Below are 13,871 nucleotides of genomic sequence, written 5' to 3'. Positions count from 1 at the left end.
AGTAGTAACAAAAGCTGGATCAGAGTATGTACAGTTTGATAACTTTTTGAGCATAGTTCCAAATTGCTCTCCAGAATTTTTGGATGCATTCACAATTCCACCAACAGCATAACAGTGTCCCAGTGTTCCCATATCCCCTCCAACCTTCAGCATTATCTTTTCCTGTTATCCTAGCCAATCTGAGAGGTGTGTAGTGATATCTCAGAGTTTTAATTTGGATTTCTCTGATTAATAATAACTTGGAGCATCTTTTCATAGGGCTAGAAATAGTTTCCATTTCTTCATCCAAAAATTCTCTGTTCATATCCTTTGACCTTTTATCAATTAGAAAATGGCTTGATTTCTTATAAATTTGAGTTAATTCTCTATATGTTTTGGAAATGAGGCCTTTAACAGAACCTTTGACTGTAAAAATGTTTTCCCAGATTATTGCTTTCCTTCTAATCTTGGCTGTATTAGTTTTGTTTCTACAAAAACTTTTTAATTGGATATAATCAAAATTATTGATTTTTGTAATCAATAATGATCTCTAGTTCTTCTTTCATCACAAATTCCTTCCTCCTCCACAGGTCTGAGAGGTAAACTATTCCATGTTCTTCTAATTTATTTATAATCTCATTTTTTTATGCCTAACCCATGGACCTATTTTGATCTTATCTTGTTGTACAGTGTTAAGTGTGGGTCCATGCCTAATTTGTGCCATACTTCCAAGCAGTTTTTGTCAAATAATGAATTCTTAGCCCAAAAGCTGGGATCTTTGGATTTGTCAAACAATAGATTGCTATAGTTATTGACTATTTTGTCCTGTGAACCTAACCTATTCCATTGATCAACTAATCTATTTCTTAGCCAATACCAAATGATTTTGGTGACTGCTGCTTTATAATATAGTTTAAATCAAGTACAGCTAGGCCACTTTCATTTGATGTTTTTTTTCATTAATTCCCTTGAAATTCTCGACCTTTTGTTCTTCCAGATGAATTTTGTTCTTATGTTTTCTAGGTCATTAAAATAGTTTTTTGGGAGTCTGATAGGTATATCACCAAAAAAATAGCTTAGTTTAGGGAGTATTGTCATCTTTATTATATTCGCTCGGCTTATCCAAGAGCATTTAATATTTTTCCAATTATTTAAATCTGACTTTATTTGTATGGAAAGTGTTTTGTAGTTTTGCTCTTATAATTCCTGACTTTCCCTTGGTAGATAGATTCCCAAATATTTTATACTATCAGAAGTTACTTTAAATGGAATTTCTCTTTGTATCTCTAACTGTTGGATTTCATTAGTGATATATAAGAATGCAGATGATTTATGTGGATTTATTTTGTATCCTGCAACTTTGCTAAAGTTGTGGATTATTTCTCATAGCTTTTTACTAGAATCTCTGGAGTTCTCCAAGTATAGCATCTTATTATCTGCAAAGAGTGATAATTTGGTTTCCTCATTACCTACTCTAATTCCTTTAATCTCTTTCTCAACTCTTATTGTGGAAGCTAGCATTTGTAATATAATTGAATAGTAATGGTGATAGTGGGCAACCTTGTTTCACTCTTGATCTTATTGGGAATGGTTCCAGTTTATCCCCATTACATATGATGACAGTGCAGGCTACAATTAATTGTAAACAAGAAAACTTCCAATTTCATCCCTACATTGGTTAACATCTGCCACATAGAAGGCAAAGAAATGATCCTATATTGGTTTAGGCATAATAATACTTCAAATGGGTAGCCTGCTAAAATTTTATAATGAACCCTTTGGTGAAAAATGACACATCAAATTTTAAGCTTAATTGGCATTATTAGTTTTCTGTCACTTTCTTAAATCTAGACAATAGAAAAACAATAGATCAAGCTCTAATTTGTGGTAATTGTCAATTTCAGTGATATAATCACTCACACTTTAAATTTAACAATTGACTCTGTGGAGTCAATTTGAGCTGGCTCCTTTTGTTATTAATCAGTTATTTTCAATCAGGTCTGATTGTCTTGTCAAAGGTACTGCAGTGGTTTGCCATTTTTTTTTCCTTCAACTCATTTTACAAATGAGGAAACTGGAGCAAAACAGGATAAGTGACTTTCCCAACATCACAGTTAGTAACTGAAGCCAAATTCCAGAACCCATACTCTGTATTATAACTATCTAGCTGCCTATCCTTGTCAATACTATAAGAATAATGTTCATCACAGGGACTAACATTTTTGAATCAGTGCTTTGGTACAAATGGTCTCTTCTTTGATTTTAGGAGATCAAATGTAAAAAGTGATTTTGGGGGAGATATTCATTTTAAGTATGTCCTTCTCCTTTATAAAATCACTTGAGATTTTAAAATTTTAAAAATCTGTCTCAGAATTAGGTATAATTTCTGGAGTAGTTGTTAATTATTTTCAATGACCTCAGACTTTTATTTCTTCTGCTGATTATTGTAGCTTCTTTATTTCTTTTTTATTGCATGATAATATGCAATAATGCTTAAGGGAAAGAGGTATGTTTGTTTATGAATGCCTTTTACTATTTACTATATATTGCATGATTTAAATCTAAAGGTGTTATTGGCAAAAATTTAGTATGAAAACAGTGTCTTAGCTTCTGAGATGTCTATTTTTTTATGAAGTACTGGTGTGTAATTAAAATATTTATACCTTCCATTTTATGTGCATCCATGGTTTTCCTGATATAGAGTACTGATAACATCTGCACTGAAGCATATCTAGAAGATAAAGTAATAGTATTTTTGATTCATAATAATGTATCGTACTTTTCTGTTAACAGAATTTTTTTGTGACAGTAGTTTCAAAAAGGGTCAGTCTATAACCATGTGCTACCCTTACTACTTCTTAGGAGTATCAAAACAGCTTTACCACTCTAGCAGGGATGATAACCTAATCAGTGCTATCAACATAGCAGATTGTCAAATGTCTCATTATTCTTCCTAGGATCATACCAGTACTATTATGGTTTCACAACACATGGAGTAATCAGTGTATATTCCCTCCACTTGTTATTTTCTTCTTTGTCATTCTTTAGCCCTCTCATGACATGGCCAATTAATTTGGATTTTTGGGATTTGTTAACATCATTATCATCATCTTCAGCAAAAGCATTTTCTTCACCATCTATGTTACTTATGTCCAAAAGATATTGTTTTTCAGTGGCCATGTGTATAAAGTATAAGGTCACTCATAGTAGGCAATATCTAACTATGGTGGTCAAACTTAGTTTGTTAAAGATCTCCACATTGATCATACTTAAACATATTCCTGAGCAATGAAGAAAGGTACAGTTGATTGTATTAGTTGTTTTCATTAGACTCATTTTGATTTTATCTTTTCAATTTACTTGTGTGAACATCAAAATGGCAAAATAGGGAAAAGAACCTCATAAAGGGAGACATGGGTTCAAAGTACCCCTTTTTAGCATATAAATTGTTTAATCCTTGGCTAGGTAAACTATCAAGAGCACAGATAATTTTCTAAGATTCTAAAATGAGAGATAACTGATGATTCTCAATGATAAAGGAAATTTCCTCACCTTTCTCACCGTGTTGAAATCACAGTTCTAGGCCCCACAAAAAAGACATGTCAAAATATCTATAATGTAGTTTTATGATAAAGCTGTCTTGGTTTTATTATTTGTATTGCTAATGTATTAAACCAATCCACATTCACTCTTCATTCCTCTTCCAAGACGTGGGAATTTTTTTTCCTTGACCAATAGCCATTTTTGATAACCTAAAGGAAGTGCAAAGTCAATAGGCAAAATTTCTAGAGATGATGATCTTGCAATGCCTCTCCCTTCTCACCCTTGTAAAAATACATATATTTTCAGCTGTGGACAATTAAACTCAGTAGACCAGGAAAACATTCAGGTCCCTTCTCTATAAAGGAAGCCAATTCAGCTGCCAGCACTACTTTGACAGCTATACAATTACATGGGCCATAAATTACATTTGGTAATCACCTTGTTTATAATTTAATTCCCTGTAAATTAGTAGTGTAATGAAATGAGATTTCATAATCACCAGATGCATAGTGAGCTGTTCACAAGAGATTTCAACTATGGCAAAAAGGCTGCTACCTTTGAAGTAGAGGAATTTCTGCTGGCAGGTTTTTTTACTGGTCACTCAGCTGGCCCCTACTCAAATGTCCTTGCCTTGGATCTGTCAACAAAAATTCAACAGCTCTATTTCTGCAATCAATCTGATATCCCAGCAACTTCTGGATGTTTGGAACCATGGTTGCAAAGAAACTACAGTTTTATTCCAAATTCTTCACTCAGTTATTTGATGATATCCCTAAAAAATACCAATGAACTATTTTATTATAATTCTCTTATCTTTTAAAGTCAAATTCCTTGGTAAAGTATGTTGAATCTCATTGCATAGACTTTCTCCCATCTTGTTTTTTATAAATCCTGATATCTTTTCATCACTTGGTGGTAATAATTGTTTTTATTTAAGCTTTTATATTATCCCCAGTTACGTGTAAAACAATTGTTTTTTTTAAAGCTTTTTGTTTTCTGAATATATGCATAAATAGTTTTCAATATCTTTGCTAAACCTTGTGTTCCAAATTTTTTTCTCCTTCTCCTTTCCCCAGCCCTTCCCTTACACAGCCAGCAATTCAATATATGTTAAACATGTGCAATTCTTCAATACATATTTCGACAGTTATCTTGCTACACAAGAAAAATCAGATCAAAAAGAAAAAAATGAGAAAGAAAACAAAAAGTAAGCAAACAACAAGAAAAAAAGTGAAAATACTATTCTGTGATCATACTCAGTCTTCACAGTCTTCTCTCTGGGTCCAAATGGCACTCTCTATCCCAATTCCATGTGAAAAGAACCACCTCCATCAGAATTGGTCATCAAATAATCTTGTTGTTGCTATATACACTGTTTATATGATTCTATTCACTTCACTTAGCATCAGTTCATGTTGATATAGCCAGGTCTTTCTGAAATCATTCTGCTAATTATTTTTATACAATAAAATTATTCTATACTATTCATATAGCATAACTTATTCAGCTATTCTCCAACTGATGGGCATCCACTCAGTTTCCAGTTTCTTACATCAAAAAAGAGGCACTACAAAACATATTTGCAAATGTCTGTTCTTTTCTCTATTTTATTATTGCTTGGGACACAGGCTTAGTAGAAACATTGTTGTATCAAAGGGTATGCACAGTATGATAGCCCATTAGTTATAGTTCCATATTGTTTTGCGAAATGGGTTGGATCAGTTCACAACTCCACCAACAATGTATTAATGTCCCAGTTTTCCCATGTCTGATCCAACATTAATCATTGTCTTTTCTTGTCTTCTCAGCCAATTTGAGAGGTATGTAGTGAAACCTGATTTGCATTTTTCTGATAATAGTAACAGAGCATTTTCTCATATCACTAGAAATGATTTTAACTTCATCTGAAAATTGTCTGTCCATATCCTTTGACCATTCAGCAACTAGAGAGTGGCTCATGTTCTTATACATTTGAGTCAATTCTCTACATAATTTAGAAATGTGACTTTATTAGAATGCCACTAGTTTATTGATTCCCTTCTAATCTTGTCTGCATTGGTTTTGTTTGTACAAAAACTTTTTAACTTAATATAACCAAAATTATACAGTTCTCATTCCATAATGTACTGGAGTTCTTCTTTGGCCACAAACTCCTTCTTTCTCCATAGATTTGAATGGTACACTATCCTTTGTTCTTCTATTTTGCTTAAAACATCCATTTTTATGTCTAAATCATGAAACCTTTTGACGTTTTCTTGGTATATATTAGGTATGGGTCAATGCCTAGTTTCTCTCATACTAACTTCAAATCTTCTCAGAAGTTTTTGTCAAATAGCGAGTTCTTATTCCAAAACTAAGTTCTTAAAGTTGTCAAACACTAGAATACTATAGTCGTTGACTATTTTGTCTGGTGAACTTAACCTAGTCCACTCATAGAGCACTCTATTTCTTAGCCAGTACCAAATGGTTTTGATTTCTGATGCTTTATAAAATAGTTTTACATATGGTACAGCTAGGCCACCTTGATTTGTGTTTTTTTTCTCATTAATTCCCTTGAAATTCTTGACCTTTTGTTCTTTTAGATGAATTTTCTTATTATTTTTTCTAGCTGTGTGAAATAATTTCTTGGGAGTTTGATTGGTACGACACTGAATAAGTAGATTAATTTAGGCACTATTGTCATTTTTATTATATTAGCTCAAGTCTACCAATGAGCATTTGATATTTTTATTAGATCTGATTTTATTTGTGGGGAAAGTGTTTTGTTATTGTGTTCATATAGTTCCTGACTATGCCTTGACAGGTAGACTCCCAAATATTTTATATTATTGATAGTTATTTTAAAAGGACTTCTCTATATTTCTTGCTGCTGGACTATATTGGTAATATATAAAAATGATGATGATTTATGGGGATTTATTGTATCCTGTAACTTTACTCAAGTTGCCCTTCTAATATAGTTCTGCTGTCTGATTATTCTTGCAGCTCTCTTAACTTCTCTAGAAAACTGGATGCTATACCATTTAGTGGATATATGTTTAGTATTGATATTACTTCATTATCTATGGTACCCTTTAGCAAAATGTAGTTCCCTCTTTTAGCTCTTTTAATTAGATCTACTTTTGCTTTTGTTTGATCTGAGATCAGATTGCTACCATTGTTTTCTTTTCTTTCAGTTGCACCATAATAGAGTCTTTTACATTTTCTCTGTATATATCACTCTGTTTTAAATGTGCTTCTTATAAACAAGTTATTGTAGGATTCTGGCTTTTAATATGGTCTACTAACCCTTTTCATTTTATGAGAGAATTGATCCCATTCACATTCATAGTTAAAATTACTAACTGTGTATTTCCCACCATCTTATTTTTCCCAAGTTATACTTTTATCTTTCCTTTCTCATTTTCCCTTCTCCCTAGTCTTTTGCTTCTGACCATCACCTCCCTCAAACAGCTCTCCCGTTTTACTGCCCCTCTGCCTTTCTTATCCCTTTCTTCTTCTACTTCTGTTCTCCCTTCTCTTAACCTTCCCCTTTTCTTTTTCCTTAGTTCTCCTACTTCCCTATAGGGTGAACAATTTCTCTATTGAACTAAATATGTATGATAGTTTCTCTTTGAGCCAAATTCAATGAGAATAATATTCACGTAATGCTCATTACCTTCCCTTCTATCCCTCAATTGTAAAAGGTCTTTTTTGCCTCTTCATATGATATCATTTACCCTATTTCCCTCTATTTTGCTTTTCTTCCAGTATAATCCATTTTTCTTTTCTAGTTTATTTTATAGCATCAAAATAAAGTCAAATTATATATTATACAGATTCTGAAGTGTTAAACATATCATTTCCCATATAGAGATATAAACTTTTTTAACTTTTAAAAGAAACAAAGTTTCTTATTTCTTTTTTTACCTTTTCATGCTTCTCTTTTGAGTTCTATATTTGAAGATCAAATTTGCTGTTCAGCTCTGGTCTTTTCATCAAAAATAAATGAAATTCACCTATCACATTTAATGTCCATCTTTTCCCTTGAAAAATAATGCTTAATTTTGCTGCATCATTCATTCATGGCTGTAATCTAAGCTCCTTTGCCCTTCACAATATCATATTCCAGGTGCTTCTATCCTTTAAAGTGGAAGCTGCTAGATCCTAAGTTATCTTGATTGTGGCTCCTTGATGTTTAAATTGTTTCTTTCTGGTGGCTTGCAATATTTTCTCCTTAATCTGATAATTCTCAATTTTAGCTATATTATACTTTGGAGTTTTTATTTTGGGGTCTCTTTCAGAACATGATTGGTGAATTCTTTTGATGGTTATTTTAGGCTCTGGTTCTAGGATATAAAGAAAATTATCCTTGATGATTTCTTGAAAGATATTGTTTAGTCCCTTTTTTCATCATGGTTTTCAGGTAGTCCAATTAATTTTTAGATTGTCTTTCCTGGATCTATTTTTCAGGTCAGTTCTTTTTTCCAATGGGGTATTTTACATTTTTCTACTATTTTTTAAAACTTTTTATTTCATTTTTTTATTTTTTTATTTCATTGATTCTTGGTGTCTCATTCAGTCATTCACTTTCATTTATTCAACTCTAATTTTTAGTGAATTATTTTCTTCACTTGGCTTTCTTTTCTTATCTTTTTTTTGCGTTTTGCCAACTGAACTTTTAAATGAGTTGTTTTGTTCATGTGATTTTTTTCCCACAAATACTGTTTTTCAAGGTGTTGTGTTTTTTGTTTTGTTTTGTTTTGTTTTTGCAGGTCATTAAATCTATTTTAAGGAGTTTTCTTCAGATAATTTCACTGTTTCCTTTTTCAAACTCTCCAGCAAAATCCTCATTTCCTTTCCCCATTTTTCTTTTAATTCTCTTTTAAGATACTTTTTGAATTCTTCCAAGAGAGCCTTATAAAGTGGCAACCAAATCATATCTCCTTTTGGAGCTTCATCTAAAGATGATTTTCATTTTGTGTACTCAGGGTTTAAAGTTGTTCTTCCTTGTCTCCATAATAGCTATCTATAGTCAGAGGTCTTTTTGCTTTTTTTGCTCACTTTTAAAAGTTGAAGTCTGTTATTAGGGCTAAGAGGAGGTTGTTCCAAGCTTCCTCTACATGTAGCAGTGGATTTACATTACGGTGGGACCAGTGCTGTTGGCTTTCTTCCCATGCTGGGTGGGCATTACCAAATCTCACATTATTCTGGGGATCAGGGATTCACTTTTTGCCTTTTGTAGTTGTGTTGCCTGTCTCACAGTTAGTCTCCTGATTCAATGGCTTCTGAATCAGGACAGAGTATTCAACACTGCTGTGTTTTGAATAAGAGCCTCCCAGTATATTTCCCTGGTGGCTGGAGGTCACTCTTTTCTGGATCTCTGCATTGTGTTTCTTCTTGGCAGTCTTCCCTCCCTCTGCCTGATTGAAACAGATTTTTTTTGAAGTTTTCCAAAATACATAATGCTGAAAATTTGTTATACTCTAACTATTTGTGGGTCCTGTTACTACAAAATAAGTTCAGAGATTTTATGTTCATTTGATGGGAAGCCAGGACAAGCTCCTACATAGAGCTGTCTACTCACCACCATCTTTACTTTGCCCCCAAGTGATTTAATTTCTAATGTCTCAAATTCTTTCTTGAAAAATTAAGACCCTGAATTTACTTAATTGAAAGTTTTCTTTTAATTCTACAATTTAAGATCTTTTTATACTTTTAAATTCTAACATCATTCAAAGGAACAATAATAAAACACTAAAAACAAAATTGGCTAGATCTTAATAAGTCCAGGAAAAAAATGATACTTCTTCAAATCTTATTTAATAAGTCTCTTACCAGGAAGAAAATTGTGGGATGCAGCCAAAGCAGTAATAAGGGGAAATTGTATATCTCTAGATGCTTATTTGCATAAAATAGAGAAAAAGAAGATCAATGATCTGTGCTTGGTACTAAAAAAGCTAGAAAAAGAACAAATTAAAAACCCCCAATCAAATACCGAATTTGAAATTCTAAAATAAAAGGAGAGATTAATAAAATTGAAATAAAAAACTATTGTATCAATAAATAAAACTAAAAGTTGGTTTTATGAAAAAACCAACACAATAGTAAAACTTCAGTTAATTTGATTAGAAAGAAAAGGAATGCAGAAAATGAAATTGTTACTCTCAAAAATAAAAAGGGAGAACTTTCCACCAATGGAAAGGAAATTAAAGCAATAATTAGGAATTACTTTGCCCAACTTTATGCCAATAAATTTGATAATTTAAGTGAAATAGAGGAATACTTACAAAAACAGAGTTTGCCCAGATATATTAGAAGAGGAAATAAATTACTTTAAAATGCCCATTTTAGAAAAAGAAATAGAACAAGCTATTAATTAACTCCCTAAGAAAAAATCCTCAGGACCAGATGGATTTACATATGCATTCTACCAAACTTTTAAAGAACAATTAACAATTACTATATAAACTATTTGAAAAAATAGGGAATGAAGGACTCCTACCAAATTCTTTTTATGACACAGGGATGGTACTAATACCTAAACCAGGTAGGACAAAAACAGAGATCCAATCTCCCTAGTGAATACTGTTGCAAAAATCTTAAATAAAATATTAGCAAAAAGATTACAGAAAATCATCCCAAACATAATACATGGTGACCAAGTAAGATTTATACCAAGAATGCTAGGCTGGTTCAATATTAGAGAAATTATTAGCATAATTGACTGTATCAATAAACAAATTACCAAAAAACATAGGATTATCTCAATAGATGCATAAAAAGCATTTGAGAAAATTCAACATCCATTCCTATTAAAAACACTAGAGAGTATAGGAATAAATGGGACATCTATTTAAAACCATCAGCAAGCAACATATATAACGGGGATAAACTGGAACCATTCCCAATAAGATCAGGAGTGAAACAAGGTTGCCCACTATCACCATTATTATTCAATATGGTATTGGAAATGATAGCTTCTCTAATAAGAGAAGAAAAAGGGATTAAAGGATTTAGAGGTCATGAGGAAACCAAATTATCACTCTTTGCAGATGATATGATGGTATACTTAGAGAACCCTAGAGAATCAACTAAAAAAGCTCTTGAAAATAATCTACAACTTTAGCAAAGTTGCAGGATACAAAATAAATCCACATAAATCATCAGCATTCTTATATATCACTAACGAAATCCAATAGTTAGAGATACAAAGAAAATTCCATTTAAAGTAACTGCTGATAGTATAAAATATTTGGGAATCTATCTGCCAAGGGAAAGTCAGGAACTATATGAGCAAAACTGCAAAACACTTTCCACACAAATAAAGTCAGATCTAAGCAACTGGAAAAGTATTCAACAATGAGATGATTCAAGATAATTCCAATTGTGCAGTGATGAAGAGAACTATATGCACCCAGAGAGAGGCCTGTGGGAACTAAGTGTGGACCATAACATAGCACTATGGCTCTTTTTGTTGATGTTTGCATGCATTTTGTTTTCTTTCTCAGTTTTTTTTTCCTTTTTGATCCAATTTTTCTTATGTAGCAAGATAAGCATATAAATATGTATACATATATTGGATTTAATATATATTTTAACATATTTAATATGTATTGGACTATCTTCCATTTAGGGGAGGAGGTGGGAGGAAGGAGTAGAAAATAGATAGCTTTTATGGAGAAAGACAAGAACCGACCTCAAACCCTGAGGCTCCTGAAGGCAAATCAGCTCCAGATGACTCCTCAAAAGGTGATATAAATTAGTCTCTATTTCACAAAACTCTCTTGGAAGAATTCCAAAAGGATTTTAAAACAAAATTCCTTACAAAATAGATCTGATGAAATAGGAAAAGCATATAACTCCTTATAAAACCAAGCCACTGAAAAACATGATTCGTGAAATGGAAAAAAATGCAATGAAAAAAACATCCAATTCAAAATTTGAATTGGTCAAATACAAAAGGAGACTTTTTTAAAGCTAATTGAATAAAATAATTCACTAAAAATTAGAACTGAATAGATGGCAGTGAATGACTCAACAAGACATCTCGATTCATTCAAACAAAACCAAAAAAAGAAAACAATAGAAAAAAATGTAAAATACTTCATTTTTTAAAAAATTGATCTGGAAAATAGATCTAGAAGAGACAATATAAGAATTATTGGACTTCCTAAAAACCATGATGAAAAATGGATGCTAGACCTCATCTTTCAGGAATTTATCAAGGAAAACTTCCTGGATGTCCTAGAATCAGAGTGTAAAATGGCATTGAAAGTCACTGACCACCTCCTGCAAGAGACCCCAAAATGAAAACTCCAAGGAACACTGTAGTTAAATTTCAGAAGAGGAAAGTAGAGTTAAAATGGGGGTAAATTGCATTTCAAGAGGAGGGGAAAAAAGGTCTATTGAAATTGAGGGAAAGAGTGGAGAGGGATGAGCATTGTGTGAATCTTACTCTCATCAGATTTGATTGAGAGAGAATATCTGACACATTTAGCTTCACAGAGGAATTTGTTTCCCCATTTAGGGAAGTAGGAGGGGAAGGGGGAAAAGAAAAGTGAGAATAATATAGAGGAGAACAAAAGTTGAAGGAGAAAGGTATTAAAAAGAGGAAGGGGCTGATGAGTGACAAAATACTGGGGAGGAGGGAAAAGGGAAAGGGGAAGAGAAAAATATAACTGGAGATAAACAAGAATGAAGGAAAAAAGAACAATTTTATCTGTGAATGTGAATGGTATGAACTCTCTCATAAAGCAGAAACAAATAGCATACTGGATTAAAAGCCAGAATCCTACAATTTGTTGTTTTTAAGAACCTCATTTAAAGCAGAGTGATACATTTAAAATAAAGGTAAAAGGCTGGAACAGAATCTATAATGCTTTAAATGAGGTAAAAAAAAATTAGCAGGAGTAGCAATCCTGATCTCAGATTAAGCAAAACCTAAAATAAATTGAATTAAAAGAGATAAGGAAACCACATCCCATTTAAAGGTACCCTGGATAATGAAGTAATATCAATACTAAACATATATGCACTAAGTGGTATAGCATCCAAATTTCTAGATAAAAAGTTAAGAGAGATGCAAGAAGAATTAGACAGTAAAATTATCTTAGTGGGGAATCTCAACATTTATCTCTCAGAACTAGATAAATCAAACCACAAAATAAATAGGAAAGAAGTTAAGAAGAGAAATAGAATACTAGAAAAGTTAGGAATGATAGTCCTTTGGAAAAAATTGAATGGAGATAGAAAGGATAGAAAGGAAGACACATTTTTGCTTGGCATACAAAAATTAATCATGCATTAGGGGACCAAAATCTCAAAATCAAATGCAAAAAGACAGAGATTTTTTTCAGAGCATGATGCAATAAAAAATATATACAATAAAAGGTCAATTTGGGAAAAGTGACCAAAAATTAATTGAAAACTAAATAATCTAATCTTAAAGAATGAGTGAGTGAAACAACTAATCACAGGCATAATCAATAATTTCATCCAAGAGAATGACAATAATGACACAACATAGCAAAATTTGTGGGTTGCAGCCAAAGTGGTTATTAGGGGAAATTTTATATTTCTAGATGCTTATTTGCATAAAATAGAGAAAGAGAAAATCAACTAAACTACTTTAAAAAGCTGGAAAAGGAACAAATTAAAAATCCCTATTAAATACTAAATTTAAAATTCTGAAAATAAAAGGGGAGATTAATAAAATTCAGAACATATTTCCCACAAATAAAACCAAAGCTAAATGATTGGGAAAATATTAATAGCTTGATAGCTTGTCAATATAATAAGTGAAACCAGTAAAATACAACTATATTTCTACTTAATTTGTTCAGTGGTATCCCAACTAAACAATCAAGAATAAAGAATCTCTGGTAAAGGACTTTTTTCTTGAATATATAAAAAATTGAATCATATGTATAAAAATAAAAGACATCCCCAATTGATGAATAATCAAAGGAAATCAACAGACAATTTTCCAATGATGAAATTAAAGTCATCTATAGTCATATGAAAAAATGCTCTAAATCACTCTTGATTAGAGAAATGTAAATTAAAACTCTGTGATACCACCTTAAACCTCTCAGATTAAGAGGACAGGAAAAGAGAATAAGAAATGTAGGAGGAGATGTGGTAAAATTGGGACACCAATGCATTGTTGGTGAAATTGTGAAATGATCCAATCATTCTGAAGAGCATTTTGGAACTATGCCTAAAGGGGTATAAAACTGCATGTTCTTTGATACAGAAGTGCCATTACTGGATCTGCATCCCAAGGAAATCATAATGGAGAGAAAAGAATCCATATATGCAAAAATAGATGTAGCAGGTCTTTTTGTATTAGCAAAAATTTGGAAAAT

The sequence above is a fragment of the Sarcophilus harrisii genome, chromosome 4 (genome assembly GCF_902635505.1).
Source record: "Sarcophilus harrisii chromosome 4, mSarHar1.11, whole genome shotgun sequence".
In the NCBI taxonomy this organism is placed as follows: domain Eukaryota; kingdom Metazoa; phylum Chordata; class Mammalia; order Dasyuromorphia; family Dasyuridae; genus Sarcophilus; species Sarcophilus harrisii.
Note: the sequence above shows the minus strand (reverse complement) of the source record.